Source organism: Oryx dammah, unplaced genomic scaffold, assembly GCF_014754425.2.
Source record: "Oryx dammah isolate SB20612 unplaced genomic scaffold, SCBI_Odam_1.1 HiC_scaffold_1, whole genome shotgun sequence".
NCBI lineage: Eukaryota > Metazoa > Chordata > Mammalia > Artiodactyla > Bovidae > Oryx > Oryx dammah.
Window position 1 is genome coordinate 81427158 of NW_024070185.1, and position 6631 is coordinate 81433788.

Consider the following 6631-nt stretch of genomic DNA (forward strand, 5'->3'; position numbering starts at 1 on the left):
CAGACAAGCAAGTCCTGGGGATACAATGTGAAGCATGGCAACTAAAGGTAACAGTGTGCACGCAGGCTCAGTAGCTTCAGTCGTGTCCAGCTCTCGGCAACCATACAGACTGCAGCCCCCCAGGCTCCTCTGTCCATGGGATTCTCCAGGCAAGAATACTGGAGTGGGTTGCCATGCCCTCAGGTTCGAAGGATTGAACCTGCCACCCTTATGTCTCCTGCATCGGCAGGCAGGTTCTTTACCACTAGCACCACCTAAGAAGCCCAAAGGTGACAACACTATGTTGTATATTTGAAAGGGGCTAAGAGACTAGATCCTGAGTAGGCAGTGGCACCCCACTCCAGTACCCTTGCCTGGAAAATCCCATGGACGGAGGAGCCTGGTGGGCTGCAGTCCATGGGGTCGCTGGGAGTCGGACACGACTGAGCGACTTCACTTTCACTTTTCACTTTCATGCATTGGAGAAGGAAATGGCAACCCACTCCAGTGTTCTTGGCTGGAGAATCCCAGGGACAGGGGAGCCTGGTGGCTGCTGTCTATGGGGTCACACAGTGTTGGACACGACTGAAGCGACTTAGCAGCAGCAAGAGACTAGATCTAAAAAGTTCCCATCACTAGAAAAAAATGTTTGTGACCATGTGTGATGATGAATGTTAATGAAACATTGTGGTGAGGATTTTGCAACATATACATGTATTGAATTATGTTGTACACTTGAAATTAATGTTATTTCAAATATTTTTTCATAATATAATGTTATATGTCAGTTATGTGTGTGCATGGCTAAGTCGTGTCTGACTCTTCTCGACCCTCTGGACTGTAGCCTGCCAGGCTCTGTCCATGGGGATTCTTCAGGCAAGAATACTGAAGTGTGTTGCCATGCCCTCCTCCAGGGGATCTTCCCCACCCCTGTCTCTTATGTCTCCTGCACTGGCAGGCAGGTTCTTTACCACTAGCACCACCTTGGAAGCCCCATAGGTCAATTATACCTCAATTTTTTAAAAAAAGAACTAAAAACAATCTGAGAGATTCCTTTCCCCAAATTGGATTCTGTACTAAAACTCCTACAGGATTATGGAGAAAAACCCAACAGTGCCTGTCCTAGACCACTAGAGGGCAGTCACAAGTTAAAACAGACGGAGTCCCAAGCACAGTGGATAAACTACAATGAGAATAATCTTTTTTTTGGCATCGGAAGCAGACAAACATGATTAAAATCACGCTGACCTTGGGATGACCGTCTTCAGCTTTCTTTGGCAAGCACTGGCTAAAAAATCTTTTTGAAGTAGGGCATTCTGGTTCCCATCCCACAAGAACAAGAAATGGATGATGCCTGAGGGAACTGCCCCAGCGACAGCTCCCAACTTTTTCAGAGCAGCAGCCCATAATCACCTCATTTTCCTGCTCCAAGTGTTGTCAGAGAGATTCTTCCGCCTTTGGCATCTAGGGAGGTAATACAGATGGAAGGCTGGAAGGACGAGCAGCTGCTAATGCTGTTCCTTGGGGTCCTAAGCCCTCCAAACAAAAAGAAACAAGAGTCCAGTACTACTCAGCGGAAACAAAAGTTCCATGAAATTTGGCAAGCCTCCCTGTTCCCAAATGATTCCCAGATGATGGTAAATTTGGAAAATGGTCAGTGTTGAAATCAAGACACGTGGGCCTGGTTGCAAAGCCTGATTCCGCCTCTCTCTCCACGACATGTGAAAGTGAAAAATACAGAGTCGGGAGCAATAGTGTTTACTCCTTGCTATTAATTCCAGTTAAAGAATCTGATCCAGGCAGGTAGGGCTATACTGTAGTGCTTTAGCCTACAGACACTGGAAGAGGACCCATTTCAAATCCCAGCTGTGTCACTCACTGGTCAGGTGAATCTATACAGCTTACTCAACTTTTCTGTGGCTCACTTCACTGCGGCTCACAATTAACTTTCCTCATCAGTAAAATGAAGGTAATGATAATGTGATTTCTTACCTATTTTCCTAAGTTATTACATAAGAAGAATTTACATAGTCCTGACACATTATGGCATCGGGTCCCATCACTTCATGGCAAATAGATGGGGAAACAATGGAAACAGTGACAGACTTTATCTTTTTGGACCCCAAAATCACTGCAGATGGTGACTGCAGCCATGAAATTAAAAGATGCTTGCTCATTGGAAGAAAAGTTATGGCCAACCTAGACAGCATATTAAAAAGCAGATACATTACTTTGCCAACAAAGGTCCATCTAGTCAAGGCTATCGTTTTTCCAGTAGTCATGTATGGATGTGAGAGTTGGACCATAAAGAAAGCTGAGCACCAAAGAACTGATGATTTTGAACTGTGGTTTTGGAGAAGACTCTTGAGAGTCCCTTGGACTGCAAGGAGATCTAACCAGTCCATCCTAAAGGAAATCAGTCCTGAATGTTCATTGGAAGGACTGATGCTGAAGCTGAAACTCCAACACTTTGGCCACTTGATGCAAAGAACTGACTCATCTGAAAAAAACCCTGATGCTGGGAAAGACTGAAGGCTGGAGAAAAAGGGGACAACAGAGGATGAGATGGTTGGATGGCATCATCGACTCACTGGACATGAGTCTGAGTAAACTCTGGGAGTTGGTGATAGGGAGGCCTGGCATTCTACAGTCCATGGGTCACAAAGAGTCAGACACGACTGAGTGACTGAATTGAACTGACACATGATTAGTACTCAACAAGTTATTGTCTAGTGCTAGTGGTGATGGGAATAAAGAGCTTAAAATACAGAATTTTTCTACCCTCATTTCATCCAGTCCAACATCTTAAGACTTTCCTATGAGGAAATTCTCTCTTAAAAACCCTCAAAAATCTTGTTAGATAATCAGTCCTTCAAATCAACCCAGGATTAACACACCAGAAAAACCCCTATTTAATGCAGCTAAAAATTACATCTAAAATCTGGCTCTGGTTTTATTAGCTGAACTGCATTCCTTTTTTCACCTCAGCTACTGGTTGTATAAGTTCTTTCCCAAAGGCAAATTTACCAGGGATTGAAATAAAGGTTTAGAAACACAATGTCTACACTTTTAAAAGTTGTTCCATTGATAGTTGAAAAGCAGTTATTTTCCGTAATTGATACAGGCCAGGACAAACTTATAGTAAGGTTAATTAGTGTGGCTCATTTCCCAAAGATGTTCACAACAATATTTCCTATAACATGTGATACTCCTCTGATCAAGAGATGGAGTTTGTGTTCCCTCCCATTGAATCTGAGATGCCTTTCAAATAATGCCATGCGACTTCCAAGGTTAAGTCATATAAGACACTGTGGCTCCCTCCTAGTTTCATTTGGGATGCGCATTCATAGAACCCAGCCACCATGCTGCGAGGAAGACCAAGGAGCATTTAGAGAAGCCATGGATCCATTTCCATCCCACAGCCCCATCCAGGGTCCCAGGTAACAACTTCCATCAGTTGTCAGACATGTAACCAAGCAACCCTTCCAATGATGCCATCTCCAGAAACTGAATCATTTCCGTCATTGAGTCTTTCCAGCTGAGCTCCCAGACATCATGGAGCAAAATGAACCTTCTCATTGTGCCTCTTCTGACCCCCAAAATCCATAAGCACAAGAAGATGGTTGTCAGTTTATGCCACTAAGTTGGGAAGTCAGTTATTACATAGCAGTAGTAACGAGTACAGCTAGCAAGAGAGATTGTCTCATATTTAAGTAGATGAGCATTTAATGTCTATAAAATACCTCCCACTTTGTTGATATCATAAATTTCACAATGAGATACATAGTCTTTTGGCTTAAAGTTTTACCCCCTTTGAAACATAGAGTGAAGTAAAGTAAGAAAAGAAGTTTAATGTCCCAATCTAGGTGCTAGCAACTATTAATGGTACGACTTTGGGAAATCTCTTAATATGTGGGACGTATATTGCAACCCTTTCCTCCAGATCCAGTCTCTATCCTTCTCCCTCCCCACCCACACCTTGGTATCTAAGGAGATTGATCTTATGAAAAAACATCAATGAGTTTCCAGTTGGATATGTCCAGTGGGAGGCACCAGCTGGAGATTCAGAAGAGAATAATGTTTGGATATCATTCCAGTAAAGGAAAAACACCCCTGTTTTTCCATTCATCCTTCTCGCTACTCTCAAGTAATTCTGATCACCAGCTGCGTGGGGAGATTTTCCCACACCAGGCAATTCTTGGACACCTGGTGGATGTCCTACAATTCAACTCAATTCTGACACTACCTGCCTGAAGATAGCATTAGATCCCACAGGTTCAGAGCTCAGTCCCTCAAGACTGCTCCCACTTCATATGGGAATTGAAGTTCAGGCTGTTACCTGGGCTTCTGACCAACTGGTTATAAATCAGGAGTTCCTACAACCCCCCTCCTCAGGTGTGATCATTTGCTAGAATAGGTCACAGTTCTAAGGAAAATAGACTTCTTACTAAATTACCAGTTTATATACAAAGGAACACAACTCAGGATCAGCCAGATGAAAGAGATGCGTAGGTCAAAGTATGTGGGAAGTCATGTGGAGCTTCCGTGCCCACTGTGGGCACGATACCCTCCCAGCACCTGCACGTGTTCACCAACCTGGAAGTTCTCAAAACCCCATAACTATAGTTCATATTTTGTGGAGGCTTCATTGACTTCATGACTATGTATAGTCATGATTGATTAAATCTTTGGTCATTGGTGATTGAACTCAATCTCCACCACTCCTCTCTCCCCAGACTTTGAGGAGTGGGGCTAAAAGTTCCAACTCTAGTCACGTGGCTGGTCCCTTGGCAACCAACTATCATCTTTAGGGGCTTTTTAAAAGCAACCTCATTAACTTAAACTCAAGTGCAGCTGAAAGGGGCTAACTATGAATAACAATTGACATATTTATAGATCTTAGCATTTAGGAAATTCCAAAGAATGGGAATGAAAATGAAATATATGTTTCTTACTGTAAACCACAATGTTGCAATTCGCCTCTCCCTCTCTATGGTGTGGCCACAGCCTAGTAGCATCTTTCAGTTGAAGGTCACAGCTCCTCTGAGGCAGTGCTTCTTATACAATGCCCCCCTCTCTCTGCCTCTCTCCTTCCCAATCTTCCTAATATTTCCTCCTTTCCTAGCCCTTTCAGACCTTGGGGTAGTAAAAGCACCCCTCGATCACTAGCTCGGGAGACTTACCTAACACTCTCCCCACACATTTGCAATTAATTCCTCACATTTCTCAGTCATGCCTTCTGTTTCTTCTTGGGATACTGGCTGATAAGGACATTTGATTCTTCATCATAAAAAAGAGATTCCACACAACCAGGCTGCCTCATAGATAGAGCAAGATAATCAATGTGACAAATTAGGTCAGGTCCAGTCACAGGCTTCCCTGATAGCTCAGGTGGTAAAGAATCCACCTGCAATGCAGGAGACCCCAGTTCAATTCCTGGGTCAGGAAGATCCACTGGAGAAGGGATAGGTTACCCATTCTAGTATTCTTGGGCTTCCCTCTTGGCTCAGCTGGTAAAGAATCTGCCTGCAGTGTGGGAGAGCTGGGTTCGATCACTGGATTGGGAAGATCGCTTGAAGGGAATAGCTACCCACCCCAGTATTCTGGCCTGGAGAATTCCATGGAGTGTGTAGTTCATGGGGTTGCAGTCAGTCAGTCAGGACTGAGCGACTTTCATTTTCAGTCACAGTTGTGTCTAGCCAAAAAAACACTGTCTCAAACAGAGAATTTAAGAGAGGGATTTGGTAACACCAAAGCTGAAAGAGCCAAAAGAGGATACAAAGTAACTCAAATATCAGTAATTGCAGAGCTGGTGGAACCAAAAGGAAGAGGTGATGTGTCTGGGAACTGGATGCTCAGAGGGGGACCCCTGCAGGGTTAATGCTTAGATTCCTAGAGAAGGCTTTGTGGGGCTAGTGCTCAGATCCTTACAGGCTGCGCCTTGGTTGATGCTGAATCTGGCTAAAGCTGTTCTATCTACAGAGTGATGGAAACAGAAGTGCAAACAGGAATAAGTTTCCTCAGCCCCTTCTATCTTTTTCACTCTTCCAGCAATGGCACCCCACTCCAAGATTCTTGCCTGGAAAATCCCACAGACGGAGGAGCCTGGAAGGCTGCAGTCCATGGGGTCGCTGAGGGTCGGACACGACGGAGTGACTTCACTTTCACTTTTCATTTTCATGCACTGGAGAAGGAAATGGCAACCCACTCCAGTGTTCTTGGCTGGAGAATCCCAGGGATGGGGGTGCCTGGGGGGCTGCCGTCTATGGGGTCGCACAGAGTCGGACACAACTGAAGCGACTTAGCAGCAGCAGGCAGAATCTAACACAAAGCCAGCTGGTGTGAGCCTCTTAAGACTCAAGTTTGAAGCTTTCCCAGAGCATCATCATTGATCAGAGTATAAATGGTGGAGCTTAGGACTGAAAGACCCCAGGTTAATAATCAGTACCTTAAAATGTTCTGTTTATAATTATTATTGTTACCCATAGCTGAGAAAATATAGGTAGATATCTATACTTTCAAATGAATAAACTTTCCCGGTCTTTTCCTCAGAGCAGATTTATAGTTCACATTCTAAGTTTACCAAGGTTTTAAATGTTCCATCCTCTGCTTTCCTCCAAAACACCTAAATGTACCATAAATTCCAACCAAA